This window comes from Lontra canadensis, unplaced genomic scaffold (genome assembly GCF_010015895.1).
Source record: "Lontra canadensis isolate GAN:19392208 unplaced genomic scaffold, GSC_riverotter_1.0 scaffold1, whole genome shotgun sequence".
Taxonomy (NCBI): domain Eukaryota; kingdom Metazoa; phylum Chordata; class Mammalia; order Carnivora; family Mustelidae; genus Lontra; species Lontra canadensis.
In genome coordinates, this window is record NW_022630995.1 from 49,549,658 (window position 1) to 49,567,831 (window position 18,174).

The following is an 18,174-nucleotide window of genomic DNA, read 5'->3' on the forward strand; positions in this document are numbered from 1 at the left end:
CAGTTGTACAGCCATACTTGGGTGTCCAGTGATCTCTGTCACTCATCCATCCTCTTCTCTTTTGGAAAACATGATCCCTTTTGGGATCTTGGAGTTCTTTCCCACCAGTTACTTGGAACCATCTCAACCCATCAAAGAGAATCAAGAAAACTTGGCCCCTGTGCAAATTTGGCCGCCCTTACTCTTGTGCAATCAGCCCTGCATTTTGAGTGGCTTAGGAGGGGTAATTTCAGTTGGGGCTGAAAATATTTCATCCCACCCTAAATGCATTCACCTTACAATTGCAAAACTGAGTAACTCTGCGCTGAAAATACAGTTGTTAGCAAAACTCAACTGAGTTTTCTTAGTTTTCTCAGGAAACTTAAAGATTTAATTGGATTGGTTCAAGGATTCATGAATCAGGCAGCATACCTCTAGCAAACAGATGGGAGCTCCAAAGAGTTGTACAAAGTGGAAGGTTTTTAGAGGCAGAAGGAGGGTATGACAAGGTAGTTAAAAGGGTGTATTATTTCAGGCAAGGTTATCTTCCCTTAGGAAAAGGCAAGGGGTCTTGTCAGGCAGATTACCTAGTTAGTGCTGACCAGGAAATTCCAGACTGATTGGTTTAAAATTCCATTCCTGTGCGACACTGAAACTGCAATTAGGTTAGGTATTAAGTCTTACTGGGGCTTAGCAAAAGTGACTCCATTTGGGCCTATTGTTTCTTTGTAACACAATGATGCTCTAAACTCACTAGCTTGGGTTCACCCAGCAAAGTGATTCATAGCCTCTATAGGTAAAATATAGTTAGGTGAAATAAAATAAATTCCACCTCACCAGGCACCTCAACAAAATTTCTTATGCCCAGAAAATATATGTGTACGTACTATCTGTTTTTTGGCCAACACAGAGTTCAGAATTTTCTCTTTCTTTCTTTCTTTTTTTTTTTTTTTAAATACAGATGCCTTTAGGGAGGTTATATATACTCCAATTCTCCACAGGATTCACCTGAACATGGTGGTTCAGCTTTCTGCCTGGGCCCTGTAGGCATTTGAGTTGGAGTACTCTGCTTTACAAGTCCACATGATTAGCTAGACCCCTAAAGGTATGCAGACACACACACACACACACACACACACACACACACACAGTGAGGCCATTTGAGCTGAAAGAAAGCATAATCTTCATGATAACTGTATGTTTCTATTATTGACTTAAAGTTCTCCGCAGCAACTTGCTCTCTGAACAACCACAGATAAAGAGATGAAAATTAAAGATAATCTAAATAGGAGGACAAGACACCACAATCACCTCCAGGAATGAGACTTTTCCCAGTCTTGCATGTTACCTTGATGGTCAGATTGTTGAATGGTTAAAAATAATAATAATAAATAAAGTATTCCATGGGGATGTATTAAAGTAGGTCAATCATTGTCCTGTGGATGTCCATAGCATCCATCCACAAGAGATCGGGTGGGCTGAGTGGTGATAAAGAAGGAGAATGAGACCACCATCACCACCACCAGATACCATCTTTAATGAAGGAAGTTCTGCTTCCTTCTGTTTTATATACTGGTGGTCCCACTAGGAGAAAATGAAGCAGCTGAGAAAACCACTGGGGTAAATTAAAATAATTTTTAAAAAGTCTTTTTAGAGAGCTCTAAACTTCATTTATTTTTCTCAAGAGAAGTTATAGAGTAGTGGTCCTCAACCTTAGATGTGCATTACAATGAACTGGGAGAGATTTAAAAATACTTGTGTTTCAACGCCCAGGATTCTACTTATAATTTATCTAGTGCATGACCTGAGCATTGAGGTTTTCTTTTAAACTGACAGATTCCAATGTGCAGCCAGGTTTAAGAATTCCTGCAAGAGAGGGGAAAGGATAGATTTAGGAGTCAGGAAGATGGGGTGGACACCTGACTCATCCCTAACTGTCCATAATATAAGTTAATTACATAAACTCCATTGCATTCATTTTATTCATTTATAGTGTTGGAAAAATTGGCATTGTTGCCCATTTACACCTTTTTTTGCCCTCAAAATATTTTCAGGTGACTTAAAAAAATGAATGTAGTATAGCAAGGAATTTTTGAAAAAGAAAAATGAAGCTAGAGTAGAATATTCTGCAGTGGTGTGTCAGACAGACTTCTACACTTCCTGGAGCTTCTTAGCTCTGAGTAGAAGTGAAGAGGAACATATAACTTCTTGCACAAATTACAGCTTCTATAAACTATTGACCACTTGGAGAATTACTACCAATAAGGTTTTTGTTCAGTGTGCAATGGGATAAACAAAATCCACAAAAGCCAAAAAAATAAAGAACTCTGCAGAGTTGAGCTTCAGTTTCCTACATTTATAAAATGGGAACCATGATAGAGATTACTAGTACGTACCCTATAACTGGTCTCACCTTCCTTCTTAACAGAATAATGTTTTTGGGGGGGGCAACAAAGTGCCCAGGTACGAAGGTGGAAGAGGATGAGAGAGTAAAGGACAAAGAAGATGAAGTAGTAGCAGAAGAGGGGGTAAAAAGAGAAAGGTGAAGGAGCCCTCTTCCACAGTTGCTCACAAATAGTGGTGGTCAGTGGGATGTAAATCAGAAGTCCTTAAAGACAAGATTTTCAGGAAATCTCTTTAAATGGAACTGCTCTAGGCAGGAAAAGCGCCCTTATTCTTTTTCTTTTCCCATTTATATCAAGGGATGTGTTGGCTGGAGCTGCAGCAGCCACCTTAGAGCCATAAGGAAAAGCAGACAGAATTGTAGATATGTTGGTCCTGAACAACCATCATCTAAACTATAACCAGTGACACTTGGACTCCTGATTACATTAGGTGTTAAAGTAAGCCTTTATTGTTTACAGTCAGATTTTAACAACTTGCAGCCAAATTCATTATTTAACAAATACAGGGACAATTATTATCTTACAGTCTTGTGAGACTGAAATTAACATAAGCAGGATTTCTGACATTTCTTAGTGATAATTATATTCATCCATTCCATCAGAAATTATGAAATGTCTACTCTGTGCCAAACACCATTCTTAGTGCCGGAGAACATGACTCTCCTCTCACAAAGATTACATTCTAATAAAACATTGCTGATGTTTGCCCAAATGTTTCCCATTTTTATGTCTATATACATTTTTGAAAACTTTTTGATTTTTGCAAAATCGGGATTTATATATCACCACTGCCTACAACCCATTTTTTTAAGATTTTTTTTTTTTTTTTTGAGAGAGAGAGGGAGAGAGAGCACAAGCAGGGGGAGGAGCAGAGGGAGAGGAACAAGCCGACTCCATGCTGAGCAGGTAGCCCAGTGCAGGGCTCCATCCCAGGACCTGCAATCATGATCTGAACCAAAGGCAGACATTTAACCAACTGAGCCACCCAGGTGCCCCTACAGCCCATTTTTAGACCTATATATCTATGTATTGGTCAGATAGGATTTACATGTATGCATATGTATTTGCTTTACAAGTAGCCAGTATATCATGACTCTCTCCTAGGAGAAATAAGACTTAACTGGATAACAAAACCCAGGAAGGCCAGACAGACTGTAATGCAGGTAACTAATATCTACTGATCGAACTTATGGGTCATGCATTTTTCAAGCATGTCACAGGAAGTATCTCATCTATTACCCACACCTCTTAAGAGAGTGGCTAATATTATCTTCATCTGTACTAAAATAACTAAACTGCTCCTAAGTGCCAGTGCCAGGATTCAAACCCATCAAGTCCAATACCAGAGCCCATGTACTGCTTGACTACTCCAAACAAATTCTGGGTAACTGAGAGCTGCCAAGGAAAGAAAATGGCAGCCATTAATGGTGACACTTGTTCAAAAATTATTCATGGAGCTCCTTTTATATGCCAAACATTGATTGGGATACAATAGCTTCATAAGAAAACAAACAAAAGTAGAAAGATGGCAAGGACAGCAGCTGTCCATCCAAGGGGTCATGACTTATATTGTGATGGTGTCAGTAATCACTATGAATAAAGTGAAGCTTCTATGTTGGGAACAAAGTAAGATGCTTTTGGTATTGTTTTAAGTATTTTGAATACCTGTAAAGAACTTAGACCACATTACTCAATAACCCACACCAGTCACCAGGAAATCTCACTTTTAGTGACTCTATCCCCCTGCCCTCCCCAAATCACTTGTAGATACATTAGGCTTCTATTCTTTTTCTCTCACTCCCTGGAAACACCAAGATGACTGATTTTTTTTTTTTTTATTTACTTGAGAAAGAGAGAGTGCACAAGCTGGGGGGAGGAGCAGAGGGAGAGGGAGAAAGAGAATCACATGCAGACTCCCTGCTGAGTAAGGAGCCTGACCCAGGACTCCATCTCCCAACCATGAGATTATGACTCTGAGATCATGACATGAGCTGAAACCAAGAGTCAGACTCAACCAATGGAGCCACACAGGTGCCCCTACAACTGGTTTTTTAAAATCTAACACTTCCTTTCCTCATCCCTTAAAAAAAATAGATAATTTTTTATAACAGCAATGTCCACAATAGCCAAAACTGAAAAGAGCCCAAATGTCCATCAACAGATAAATGGATAAAGAAGATGTGGTGTATATATACAATGGAATATTACATAGCCATCAAAAATGAAATCTTGCCATTTGCAATGATATGGATGGAACTAGAGGGTATTATGTTAAGTGAAATAAGTCAATCAGAGAAAGGCAATTATTATATGACCTTCCCAATATGTGGAATTTAAGAAACAAGGTAGCGGATCATAGGGGAAGAGAGGAAAAAATGAAACAAGATGAAACCAGAAAGAAAGACAAACCATAAAAGACTCTTACTCTTAAGAAACAAACTGAGTGTTGCTTGAGGGGAGAGAGAGAAATGGGGTGGCTGTGTGGGGAGGGTATGTGTGGTGGTGAATGCTGGGTCTTCTGTAAGACTATTAAATCACAGGAGTGCCTGGGTGGCTCAATGGGTTAAGCCTCTGCCTTCAGCTCAGGTCATGATCTCAGGGTCCTGGGATCGAGCCCACATCAGGCTCTCTGCTCAGCAGGGAGCCTATTTCCCCCTCTCTCTCTGCCTGCCTCTCTGCCTACTTGTGACCTCTCTTTCTGTCAAATAAATAAATGGAATCTTTTTAAAAAAAATTTTTTAAATTTAAAAATTAAAAAAAAAAAGACTATTAAATCACAGATCTGTACCCCTGGGGAAAAAAAAGAATGTGTCAAAATGAGAGTGAGAGTCTGCCCAAAGTTGGTGACATGTGAGAGAGAGGTGGTCAACAGCGCAGCAAACTAGAGTAGTATTTCAAGGACTGCACTACCAGGGGGAATCATTTGCGGAGACACTGGTGATTAGCAAGAGATAGAACCACAAGCTCATCCCCAGTAGAAACCCATAGGCACAAACTGTGATCATGCTTTTAATCCTGAGGGATTTACTTTTACACACCACAGTAAGCCAAGTCAAAATAGTGTCCATTTGTCTTTAAGAGTAAAGAATATTCTTAACTTCATAGCTTCACTGTTTAGAAAAAAAAAATCATGAAGCTGTAATACTTTTTTGGGTAAGTCAGTCAGTCTGTTGGGTAAACACACAATATCCATTACAAATAATATTATTTTGAAGTATTTACATTTGCTGTGTGCCTGCCACTGTGCTCAATGCTCCATGAGCATTTTCTCCTTGACTCTACAACAATCCTATGATGTGGGGTCTTTTGTGTACCCCATATTCTAGGTGAGAGAAATGAGACTCGTAACCCAGGGAAAGCAGGCTGGTGGTCCCTGAAAAAGGTAAACATAGAGTTACCTTATAACCCAGCAATTTCATTACTAGATATATACACCAAAGACTTGAAAATGGATCCTGAAAAAAATATGTATACACAGATGGCTAGAGCAGCATCAATCACAGTAGCCAAAAAGTAGAAATAACCCAGATTTCCATCAATAAACAACTGGATAAACAAAATGTGGTGTAACTATATAATGGAATATTATTCAGCCATAAAAAGATACAAAGTACTAATATATGCTACAGTATGGATGAACCTCAAAAACATTATGCTAAATAAATCAGATACAAAACATCCCGTATTGTATCATTCCCTTTATATGAAATGTCCATAATGAGAAAATCCATAAAGACAGAAAGTACATTAGTGGTTGCCAGGGGCTGGAGGGAAGGGGAAATGGGGGGTAACTGCTTAATGCGTAGAGGGTCTCCTTTGTGGGTGATGAAAATGTTTTGCAACTAGACAGAAGTGGTGGTTGCACAACATTATGAATGTTCTAAATGCCACAGAATTATGCACTTTAAAATGGTTAATTATATGTTATGTAAATTTCACCTCAATTTTAAAAGTTTTTGAATTTCAAATGAGACAGAATCTATAGTGACCATGGAGGCACACCACTCATACCTCTCTGGAAGAGGACTGGTTGCAAGAAAGATAGTGGCTGACAGCCTCCAGCCACCAAACTGTGGACTCCCACTCCCCACTCTCCCCCCACAACAGTATTTATGCCCCAGTGCCATGCTTTCCATGAGCTGTCCCCAGTCAGTGATTGAGCACAACAGGGGCACTAGAGCTGCCCATGTCTGCCCAAAGCAGGACTCACTGAGCATAAAGTGTTTGCTTACCACTGAGCTGCAACCTGAGCTTCCTTCCACAGACTGCCACAATATCCTCTTCTTTCCCATGTCAGACTCGTATTTCACTCACCCACCCACAAGTGCTCTTCATGACCTTATCCATCACAGACACTTGCCCCCAGTAAATCTCTGCCACAACTAACCCTTTCTTAGCATCTGATTCTTGGAAAAGACAAACTAACACAAAGTCAGATCAATTGCCCAGAGTGATACAGCTAGCTGGTGGCAGAGTCAAGACTCAGTATCTATATTACTAACCTTCATCAACTGAACATAAGTACAAAATCATATTTATTTGATGATGAGAGCCACCTAAATAGGATTTTCATGTATTCCTGGTAGAGTGGGTCTGATTTGCTCATTAAATAGCTGTGATTTTGAGCAAATTGCTTATCTTTCATATTTCTGTTTTCCAAAGATGTAAAAATGAAAAGTTGCCCACTTATAACTTGTAAATCACTTCTTCCTCATGTGTCCATGTCTGATCTCATTAATCTGCCCTCAGTCCTTCCTTACCCTAAGACACCACCAGGCAGCTCTTCTAATAGATTGGAGTTGGATAGATAGATGATAGATAGATAGATAGATAGATAGATAGATAGATAGTGTGTGTGTGTGTGTGTGTGTGTGTGTGTGTGTGTGTGTGTGTATGGTCTCATGACATCAGATGCCCCATCTCTCTGGTCACCTTTCATCACCCTGTAATTCTGCATATCCTCCTCTCTGACCTCATCTCCCATTCCTCACAATGAGCCTTCTAGAATTCATGGTCCATTGTCAGTAAACCCCTCCTTTGATCATCATTCCTTTCTGTTTCTCTTATTTATTCTAACTGAAATCTTTCTCTATGCTGAAGACACTGGTTCCCTTAAGCTCTTCTAAGTAATGGTTTCTTTCTTTCCCTTATCCCTTGTACCACTGAACCTCGAGGTAAGGTGTCATCCTCATACCTCCTAGTCATTTCTAGATCATTGTCTCTTCTTATCACTGAAACTACCAGCTTTGAACTTAACTCAATTAGACTATACTACCAATACCACCCTCCTTCTTAACCTAGCCCTTAGCCAATCCTCATTTCTTACCATATGAGGCACCTGGCTCATTATTAGTTTCTGGTATTATTCCTATCATGATTCTTGGTAAGTTTTAATATCTACAGCAACAGTTCTTTGATCGCTTTGGCCTCTTGGTGGAAAATTTCTTATTCTCCTCCATCCATGATACTGTCTACTCAATGTCAGCCACACAATCCTCAGGACATTTCTTGAACTTTGTCATCCACACAATCTCCACTTGAAGTATCTTCACCTCATACTATACCTCCTTTCTGTACAGCCCACTCACTCTTGTGTCATGACTCAAATATTAATAAACACCACAGGGTCTATAAACCATCAATGCTAGCACTCATTGTTCTCTTGTCTTTATCTCCCTCCACATCCAAATTGGATTTCATGGCTCCTTACAAATAAGCTCATGTCCCTTCCTCTCCCTTCCTCCATCATGATTCCCTGGCCAACCCCCAACCTTGACCACCTTAATTCTTCACTTTCTCTATGCCTGCACCAAGGTACTTGAACTTGGTGGAAGAAAAACATACACAAATGCTCACTCATGTCACTTAAAACCATTACCACAACTCTTAAGAGGGTCCTCAAAGCTGCCTAACAATCCTACTACCATTCCCAATTGTGTTTTCTCTCCCATGATTCTAAGTGACAATTTCACACCTTTGCTTTAGAATTCCAACACCTTCTGCCCCCTCCTCACTCCCCTCAATGATGTCACTTCCAACTGCACTGAAAACAAATAGAAACAATCAGAATAGAATTTCCTTGTGATGCTCCTGCCACATTTCCCCTCTCCTACTCCTCTTATCCCATGTTTTCTTAGTAGCCCTTACCCCACCCTAGACCTATTATTTATGCAATCAGTTCTTTTTTTTATGCAATCAATTCTTTATTGGTTTGCCATCCATTTCCTCCTGTAGACTCCAATTTCCAAGATAGTAGAGATTTGTCTTTGTTCATTGCTATATCCAGTGCAGGGCCTGGCATGCAGTAGCATCTGATAAATATTTGCTAATTGTGTAGCCGTTATGTTGAACAGGCACAACTCGCAGTATGCAATCACAAAATAACCTTACTCTGTCTCTTATGTCCCTTTAAAACTACTCTCGTGGCGCTAGCTCTGCCAGGAACTTCTGCCAAACTCATGATTTTTTTTGGTCATCCGTCAGCATACAAAGAGTTTTTTCTTGTCACTTTAAGTTACAAAATACTGTCTCGATTCAGTAAAATGTGTAGTTCCGTGTAACAGTATATTTTCAATTAAAATTCAAGTGTCTTCTCCTCCAGCTCAGACTGTTCCATAAAGAAAAGAAAAGGAAAAAAAAAAAAAAAAAGCCTATGGTCAGAAGGGGTTAGATTGTCTTCTTACCACTTACCTTTTCCCTCTTCTCCAATTTGCAATTCAAAGTTTCTGATGGCTTCCCCCAAAGCCCACTGTTGATGAAAATGAGAGAAGAGAGTAAACGGAGAAGGACATTTTTATTAGCTGACACTACCATGTTGATTTGTCATTGACTTTTTCTGAAGTTGTCAGATGTTCACAACCAACTCTCTTGTGATGCTTCCAGAAGTCATTCAGTGTCCTTCCATCACTGGGGACCTCACCTGCAATTTCATAGACAAGGTGACTCTGTCCCTATTTTGGCCAATGCTTACTCATTTCCTCCAGTTTTAAGAGCCATAGCTCCAGCTTCTCTTTGCTTAGATCTGCTCACCTCTTTTGGACAAGATCTAAGACACTTCACACAGGTCTCTCTTTCTGGAGTGGTCTTCTCTTCTGTGTATATATTGATACATAGATATATAAGAAATAGTCACTCTTTCTTTGCTCTGACAAACTTATTAAGTGCCTGCTCCCCTGTGCAGTAAACTCACCTTTGCTCAACTAGTTGAATGTTCAGCTAGCCAGCTGATCCATGCTATAACTTCACAGCAAACCTGAGTCTCCATACAGTCACATCATAATAGGTAACACTTAATTTAGCACTTAATATGTGCCAGAAGCATTTGAAGTGCTTCAAATATATTAACTTACCTAATTCTCAAACGGCCTTTGGAGGGGTATACTATAATTATTTCCATCTTATAGATAAGGACCTGGGACACCTCCTTTGTGGCAAGTCCTACATAATGGGTTCTAGCTCCACACTTTGGGATGTGGTTTCTGTTATCTTTAGCCTCAGCTAACATAACCAAACTCATTAACTAATAAGTCTGGAGTAGATGATATCTAAGGTCCTTTCCAGTGCTTATAATTTTGAAATTTAAAATGATATCACTGTGCCAACTATCCATGGTAAGGCACAGGAATAGTTTTAATTAGAGATGGGAGTGGAAGGAGAAGGTTGGACATGGATTTTCCTGGCCTAAACTCCTAGAAGTTCCCCAGTGTGATTCTAACTATGAATTTGTAGTTTAGCAGGAGACCAGCAAAACTAGCCTAGGTGGTACGTACTCATGGAACAGTGAACTCTTCCCTGGTCCTGTTAACAGATGTTTAATTGACCATTCAGACTTGCACCAAATTGTGTGCAACGAATGAAAGCATAGTGCCAGGAAACTGGACATGAAGACCTGCTTTTTTTTTTTTTTTAAGTATATACTTAAAAACAAAACTCCCAACTGTTTAAGTATCTCTGTCCCCATACGATTCCAACATTCTTTTATTGAAAAGATCTCAGAAGAGTGGGAAGCAAAATTAACTCCATGATAACTAGTTGGAGGTTTTCTGGTATGGGAAAAAGAGGCAATAAACATGAATTTTATGACAGTATTTTGGTACTCCCTGCTGAGGCATCTCTGCTCTGAAAGGGAAAGAGCTAGGGACTCATCTAGGATTTCAGAGGATATTTAAATTGGCTTCCTCATCTGTGGTCTGTGATGATCATGGAGTTTTGGTACTATTTGTTAATGTCCAGCTGAAAAGCACAACCATGATGTAGGAATAAGTACAGCAAGGGAATATTAAAAAGTTAGAAGGCTTCTATGTCTCAAGTCTTGGATTTTGAAGGCTCTGCAGTGCACCTGGAGCACAAGAGTCCCCTGTCTGCCAGTCTGCAGCTGTGACTGGGGAGGCATCTGCAAAACCAGAAATAAAAGCCAAGGAGAATCCATAAAAGTAAGTATGTAATAATAAGATGGATCTAGAAAGAAAATGATACCAGGCCCTTGCCCCTCTAGCCCTCCTACAGTTATCTTTATTTCATTCCATCATAGTTACTCTTAACTCTTTTCTCTGCTTTCAGACTTTGCTACTCCTCTCCAAACTCAACCCCACAACCAGAGTCATATTTCTAAAATGCAAATCTGATCATGTCACTTCTCTGCTCAAAAACTGCTGCTCCCCACTGCCTACAGGCTAGAGTCCAAACTCATTAAAATGGAAGTCAGTGCCCTTGAAAGGCTGGCACTGACCCACCTTCTGGCCTCATTTCTCAATGTAATACTTCCAAGCCCATCATGCTCTCTCCTTTCTCTCTGGGAGCCTTTGCACATGCAGCCCTCCTATCCAGAAATCCCTGCAGTTAGGAGGAGGATCCATTGCAAGTAACAGAAAACTCAGCTCAAATGGGCTTTATCAGTGAAGCCTGTGTATTAGTCCACAGATTGGGAAGTCAAGAGGTTGACAGGATTCATATTTGATTGAACCAATGGTTAATTGGCATTAGCCAGAGCCTGCTTTCATGCCATTTCTCTTCTCTGTTTTCTGTAGTATCTATTGGTATCTGGGAGGCTTGTGTTGGGGGTAATGGGATGAATATTAGCAGCAAACAGATCTACATGGGAGGGAGCACACATACTTTGAAGAAAGAGTGGTTCTCAGAGAGAAATATAAATGCTAATAAGTCAAATAGAGGAATAAAATTATAGGCTTTCAGTCTAAATAATTCTTAGACATCTTTCCAGTCCCTGTGCAAAGGTTCCATGAGCTGTGGGGAACACTCCCTTTCCCTCAAGCCAGGTTAATAGTTTCTTTTTTCATGCTTATCTGTCACCTTATACACAGCTCTTTCATTAATATGCCTACAAATCATAAAAGTTTTCTTATTGGCCTACCATGTTCTGACTATCTGATACACATTAATCTACTCAACACCAACAGTAAAACTTTGAAATAGGTATTTGGTATCCATGTTTTATTTATGAGGAAAACATAATGAAAAGTTAAATAACTCTCCCAAGGTAACACAGTTAACAAAATTATCTAACTTCCGTCTACATATTGCTTGCCCTATACTCTGCAAATGAAAACACATTACAAAATATCCGCTTGAAAGCGATCACTGGAAAGATATGTTGAATGGATCATAATACTTATCAGACAGTCTTGTATTATGGGTCTCCCTTACACACCAACTATAAAACCCTTGTAAAAAGGGATTTTATTCTATTTCAGTTGAAAGCTCTGGAATGTCATGGACTGAGACAAAATCATGGGCTGAGAGACAAAGTAACTAGGTTGATACATGAGTTCCTCTACTTCCTGTGAGACTGTGGGCAAATTTCTTAACCTCCTTATTCCTGAGTCCCCTTATCTATAAAATGGAAATAATAATAAATTCATCACAGAGTTGTTGTGAGGATTGATTAAGATACAGGAAAAAATCCAAACACCTATGTTTGAAACATTGAAAGACATCAACAAATTTTACCTAAAAAGTATTGTTGTATATCTTTCATCCCCTTACGAAAGTGGCTGATATAAGGCAAGATAAAGTCAATGAAATATGATCAGAGTCTTGGGTAAGATCCTTATCCTACATAAAACTTAACTTTTCCTCCAATTTTCCCCACTGTCTTCTAGCTCTATAGACATAGAAATATTTTGTGTATCTGCAAAGCAACCAGGATCTGGTTAGCATGGAACAGTGACCTTTTGGTGTCCTGGACACATGCAGAGGAAAAAGAAGTCAGGTGACAGTGAGATGCAAATTAAAGATGATCAAGGAATCAGGAGGTTGGGTTCCTAGAGCTGTCCTTAACTGTCTGGGACACTGAAATGACATCAGTAGAATTTGATGACTGTCTAAATGTGCTGACTGAGTAAGAAAGAGAAATTCAGGATCTTTCTCAGTTATTCTGATATTGACCAAACCTATCAATGCAATAGGCCTTGATTTACCATCTGTAAAATGGGGAAATTCATCATCAGCCTCTTTCACTGAATTGCTCTAGAGAGCAAATGAGCTTCCCATTTAAAGACTGACACTCTATGGAAAGAGCCAACATGACCATCTCAGCTGAAGAAAGAGCAGCAGTTGCTGCAGTGTCCAAGAAGGCCATGCATTGTACTTCCTTTTAAGGACTTGGGACTTTATCCTAATGGATGGGAAAATACTGAAGAGCTGAGGCAGTAGAGGTGCATTATTAGAAATATTTCTCTGACTATAGTTTGTATAAAAATTGTGGAAAAGCAAAGCTTGCAAAACCAGGAAGGGATTATTGCAGGAATCTAGAGGCAAGAATTAATGGGAGATTGGACTGGTGTTATAACCATGGGAAAGAAGAAAATGTGTGAATTAAACATGTTCAGTGAACTTGGTGATGGGCTTAATGTGGGCCATAATGAAGAAAGAGGAATTAAGGATAATTCCTAGATTTTCTGATTTATCCAACCAAGTGAAGGCAATGTCACTTTTTCAGATGAGAAAACTAGTAGATCAAAGTTGAAAATAATCATTGTTTGCAGAAATTAAAACAACAGAAGAGAGTCTTACCTGTTACATGTTATAATGTGGACTTATAGATTTCATTATGATTTTCTAGCAATCATCATGGGATCTAGTCTGGAGAATAAATATGTGAAATTAAAAGAAATGACAAGAGAAGAATTTATCAAGTCCATTTATACATTTAGCCAATATATCAGGTACTATTCTAAGCACCTGTTTGATAATAGTAAAAAAGAGAGAAGGTCCTTGCTCTTATAAAGCTGATATCTTAATGGGCCAAAATATATAATAAACAAACATGCAGGAAAAAATCAGAAACCAACGAGGATTCTTCAGAAATTTAAGATGGGTTGATGTGAGATGCCAGAATATGTTCTTTAGAGGGACTAGGAAGAGAAGGCCACTCTGATGGAGAAGATATTGAAGCTGATTCTTAAATAACAAGAAGAGTCAGTGATCCTTACAATCAAGAGAAAGGCATGGTAAATGGAAAAAAAAAGCCTATGCAAAGGCCCTGTGTCAGGAAAAAGTTCCTGTTGTTGAGACCAGCTCTTGAAAATGATGAAAAGAGTGATGAAGTTGGAGATGTAAGCAGTTGATTGTAAATTGGAGCTTAGAGATGCATTTTATCGTACATGTGAAGGGCCATATAAGAGATCAAACCAGTTTGCACATTTAAAGATATCCTGTTTGCTGTGTAGAGAAAGGGTCGTGAGACCCAGGTAAGAAATGTTTGGGGCTAGGTGATTAAGGATCTGCAATATTTTAGTATAACCATTGGTACAGTGGATAAAGGGTCCCCACACAGAGAAACATATGATGAGAAGGAAGCATACATAGTGCAGTGGGGAGAAAGAAGGTCAACAGGGCAAAGGCTGCCTCCACTGAATTAAAGGATGGCTACACGCCTACAAAGGCAGGGAGAGTGCCAGCCAGATTCCCACTAGCCAAAGGGCAAACAACAGAGAAGAGGTAATCATTTGGGGGAGGAAAGAAAAAAGAGAGAGAGGTCAGAGAATCTATGAAGAGCTTATGTTAATTTAAGGATATAATTATGTTTGATTTTATTTTGAAATATATATTTGCCTTGTTTATAAATCTTTTATTTTTAGTTATATGTAGTGAAAGCTAGGTATTGGGGCACCATTGTATTTGAGGGTATAGTATAAAGTCTCTGATGGTCTGAATTTGTCTCTGAGAAGTTAATGTGGCAAGAACTTATTAGAGACAAGGGGGAAAATAAAAGGAAGACACAGTACAGGCTTTGTTGGGGGCTGGAGCACAAGGAAAGGGGTCTTGAAATAAAGCAGAAGATGCTCAATGCATTAAAGGAAAAATATGCAGACTCTTTAACAATGAACCAAAAGCCTTGGAAAAGCCAATTTTGTGCAAAATATCCAGAAAAGGAAAAGAAAAATTAGGAGGGACACTCAGAATAGTTAGAGAAAAATGTTAATGATGGGAAGGAAGGAAGGAAGGAAAGAGGGAAGGAAGGAAGGAAGGAGAAGGAAAGCAGGGAGGGAAAGGAAGGGAAGGAGAAAGAAGGCAAAACAAAAACCCTAAATACAGAATTGATTCACTCAGGGAAAAGTAGACAAACACTTGAGAAAATGGGGAAAGAAAGACTGTGGAATGAGAGTACTTTCAAGAAAAACTCTTGAGTAAGGGCATCCTGCATTCTGGAGGCAGGTATGAACTCAGATTCTGCTTCTTTTTCTGTGAGACAATGAAAAGTTCCTTTAACTTTTCTAAGCCTCATTTCCTTTATCTATAGTTAGAGATGATGGAAAGAGAAAGTAACAATATGTTGCAGTGCCTGGATGGCTCAATTGGTTAAGTGCCTGACTCATGATTTCAGCTCAGGTCATAATCTCAGGTTCTGAGGATCCAGCCCCTTGAATTGGGCTCCACACTCAGTAGGGAGTCTGCTTGAGATTCCCTCTCCTTCTCCCCTTCTGCCCCTCTCCCCACTCAGTCTCTCTCTCTCTCTCTCTAATAAATAAATAAATATTAAAAAAAAAAAAGAAAGAAAGAAAGTGACAGTATTTATAGGGGAAGGTTTTATAAGTGTTAAGAAATAACAAGGGAGAAATAAATAATTCCAAAGAAGTCTTGAATAACACATGCACACATACATAGATACAAATAATCTACACTATGCACACACACACATCCACATATACATTTTAAAGATCACCCCAGTTTCTGAGTGGTGAATAATTTGAACACGATATGAAACTAGGGAGACCTAGTTAAAACGTCTATTAAAGTCAGTGGCACGAGTACAGCACCCAGAATCAGACCCATTGCATACATGAAAATTTGATCAAAGAGTGGATGTTGCTGGTCAGTGAGAAAAGGGAAGACTATCCAGTAAGAGACATTGGGGCAAGTGGTTATCTATACAGGAAAAAATAAAAATAAAATGTACCTAAATAAAATAAAATGGGCAAAAGTTAAAGTATAAAGAAATATTTAAAATTTTAAAAATTACTTAGAAAAGCATACTCATTTTTAAGGAAAGATTTTTAAAAATAAGACACAGGTGAGCAACTTGTAGAAAAAAAGGAATGACCAATCTGACTGTGAAAATTATAAACTTTAGTTCATCAGAAGAATTCTCAAACAGGGGGGGAAATAAATCACAAACTTGGGTAAGATACACACACATATCCTTGATTGACTGTAACTCCTACCAGGAAAACTACTATTCTGTAATGTGGTAATTATCCCCTTGTTTTTCTTTATAGTTTTATCACATATGTATGTTTATACATAGTATATTATAGTTTTGCTTGGTTTTGAAATTTCAACAAATGGGATCATAATATTTTCTTTAGGGCCATGAAAACCATACTATTATGGTTTCTAGCTCTCTTCTTGTTGATTTAGGTAGCTACTTGATTATCATAGTTGTATCGTAGTTCATAGAATAAATATACCACAATACAGCTATTTCTCCTGTTGCTCAGCTTTGAGTTGTTTCAACAGTTTTACTCTTATAAACAAAGTTGTGAATGTTCTTATGCATGCCTCCTAATGCTCACGGGCAAGATCTCTTTACAGCAGGGGTTAGCAAACATCTTCCACAAAGAGCCAGATATGAAATATTTTAGGCTTTGCAGACAATATGGTATCAGTTGCAATTCTTCAATATCATTGTAGCATGAAAGCAGCCACAGATAATATGGCTTTAAATAAAACTTAACTTTAAACATTTGAAATAAAACTTTATTTACACAAACAGACAGAGAGAGGGACACATTTGGAACATGAGCTACAGTTTGCCAACCCTGTAGAGATAATAATTTTTAAATAACCGAAAATATTAATGTTGATGAAAAGAGCAAGCTGCAATAAAACAGGTTATGACTCTGTTTTTTTACATCTTAAAACCAAGCAAAATTGCAACATATTATAGTATAATTTAGAGATGCATATACGTATGACAAAACTATACAGAAGGCAGGGAGGTCATTAACAAAACGCAGGATAGTGGTTTTCTCAGGGGTTGAGAATGAATGTAATCAAGGACACTTCAAAGGCACTGGTGATAATCTAAAGCTTAAACTGGTTGGTAGATTAAAGGATGTAACTTCATTATTTTTCAAACAATAGTTTCAAGTCCTCTACACTCCTCTATTATAGAAAATAAAATATGTGTGTGTGTGCATGCGTGTGTGCGCATGTGTGTGCGTATGTTTTGTTTCACAATAAAAACAAAGAGTTAAAAAAAGATTATTATAGTGGTCCTGGGGATGGTGGTTTGATCTAAGCTGGCAGGGATGAAAACATGGGGTCAGATGTGTTACACATAGGGAGTCAGAAGGGACAGGACTTTGTGATTACTTGCATGTGATTGTTGGCAAGGGGCCGAGGTGGTGCTCAGGGATGACTCCTGAGTTTTTGCGTCTGGCCTGGGTAGACAAGGCATTATTTCTTGACACAGGAGGACCTGGGTGAGGTGAGGCAGAGTTCAGTCCTGAGTGAACTGTGATGGCGCTAGTGGTGAGCGACCTAGGAGGAGATGACATTAGGCAGCCGCGAGGACAGGTCTTGCCCAGGAGATGCTGAGGCTGAGCCTCTTCAGGGAGTCCTCGGCACCACAATGGCATATCATGCTGGGAAGTGGTTGGGATAAGCAGGTACTGAGCACAGCGGAGGGCCGTACGTTTCACATCAAATCCATACTCTGCCACCTAACCACCAAAATGACTAACTTCTCTCTACTTTCATTTCTTCATTATGTGAAGACTAGGGCACAAGGTCATAGCACATAGTAGGTGCTTGATAAAATCTAGCTCATTATTAACTAATATTATATCTCAAGGTCACAGAAAATGTTGACCTGGTGAATGGGCAGGAGCTACAGGAAAGGTTTCCTATTCAGTTCTTCCCTTTTTATTCTTGATGGGGAGAAATAGCCACCCTTCTCCCAAAACTGTATCTTTTATTCCGAGCCCAAGGCAAGTGGAAAGCAGTGGGGAGAAGCCAAGGAAGGAGGAAGAAGGGAGGGAACACTGGCTCACCAGATTATACTGCATTTTAACACAACATAAATCTCCCGGAACTCGTTTCCTGCCCATTAGCATCACATCCTGCTCTCCCTCTAAGTAGTCTGCCCAAGTCCCTAAATGTATCTGGACCATGCATAAACTTCATTTTCCCTTCCTCTTTTCTCTACTTTTCATTAACCTCATCCACCCACATCATTTTCCCTCGATGAAAACCACCATGCTCATCTGGAAAAAACATTAAGTTCTCGGTTTTGTCTGTCACCGGGAAACATTTTCAGATATTTGGT